The following is a 1,104-nucleotide window of genomic DNA, read 5'->3' as shown; positions in this document are numbered from 1 at the left end:
CCTCCCTTCCTCCCTCCCTCCCTCCCTCTTTCTTTCTTTCTTTCTTTCTTTCTTTCTTTCTTTCTTTCTTTCTTTCTTTCTTTCTTTCTTTCTTTCTTTCTTTCTTTCTTTCTTTCCTGTCTCTGAGTTTTATTTTCTCCCACATGGGGTAGCAGACTCAACCACCGTGCCAGCCCATGAGTGCTCTCAGCACCTCCCTCCCCTTCCCGGTCAGCCAGCAGTGCGAGTTTCTAGTCACTTTACCACTATAACCCTCAGTTTCCTCTATAAAACAGTCTGGGTGTGACTAGAGGGTCGCGGGGCAGGGAAGCAGGGTGCGGGAGGTGACTTCTTTCTAAACCCTGGCGCTCGGGGCTCCTATTGTCCCTCTTTAGGGTGCAGGGCAAAGGGCCTAAAGGAGCGGGACCAGTCCTGGAGAATTCAAGGCTGAGTTGCCTGTCCCTAGGTCCACGCCGCCCAGGCCAGCCTCTCCCATGATTTCCATGTGCTTCGCTGTTCTGCAGGAAGTTCGGCCTCCTGACCCAACAGAGGGGCTGGGGCGAGGCCTCCCAAGACCTTCCTAGGGTTACCTGGGAAGTCCAGTGCAGCTGTCCGAGCTGTCCCCTGTCTTCTGGGTTCCTAGTTGTCAGGAATTCGCACGGCCAGCCCGACCTGTTCCACTGTCCCCGCCCTCCACCCCGCTGCGCGTCCGGTCCAGCTCCAGCAGCACCCCCCTCCGAGAGTTCCACTATCTACCCTGGTTTGTGGGGTCCCAGCCCAGAAAAGCAACACGCGGCTGCCACTGTCTGAAGCCTAGGTGGCGAAGGCGGGGCCACTGCTGACAGTGTGGAGCGGTGCTTCCTGTGCCCTCCCTCCACTGGTCCTTCCTGGGCCCTTGCTCAAGGAGCTAGGCAGTTCTGTCTCCAGAGCCCCTCATGGCACTATAAAAGACTGGCTTTCCTCTGGGCTTTATGGACCCACGGGAGAGAACGCATTCACCGCTGAAAAACCAGCTCCAGCTGCTCAGTCTGCACATAGAAACAGAAAAAGATTTTGCTCTCGATGCTTGTCGGACCTTTCTTATGTATTGGAAGTGGGCTAGAATACTTGCATTATTAAAGCCCC

The 1,104-nt window shown here is 55.4% G+C and overlaps 1 protein-coding gene across 4 annotated transcripts in view; it reads right to left on the bottom strand.

Moving 5' to 3' along the window:
• The window catches only part of Cracr2a (calcium release activated channel regulator 2A), a 113,066-nt gene extending 112,311 nt beyond the window's left edge, over positions 1 to 755 (bottom strand). The window contains exon 1 of one of the 4 annotated variants that reach the window (XM_050122005.1): positions 570 to 755. The gene's annotated coding sequence lies outside the window, so the exon portion shown is untranslated. The remainder of the gene's footprint in view (positions 1 to 569) is intronic. The other 3 variants (XM_050122003.1, XM_050122006.1, XM_050122007.1) reach the window with 3 other exon arrangements.
• Between the last annotated feature and the right edge of the window lie 349 nt (positions 756 to 1,104).

Source organism: Alexandromys fortis, unplaced genomic scaffold, assembly GCF_014885135.2.
Source record: "Alexandromys fortis isolate MF-2015 unplaced genomic scaffold, M_Fortis_MF-2015_v1.1 scaffold_208, whole genome shotgun sequence".
NCBI lineage: Eukaryota > Metazoa > Chordata > Mammalia > Rodentia > Cricetidae > Alexandromys > Alexandromys fortis.
Note: the sequence above shows the minus strand (reverse complement) of the source record. Positions and strands in the feature narration are given on the sequence as shown.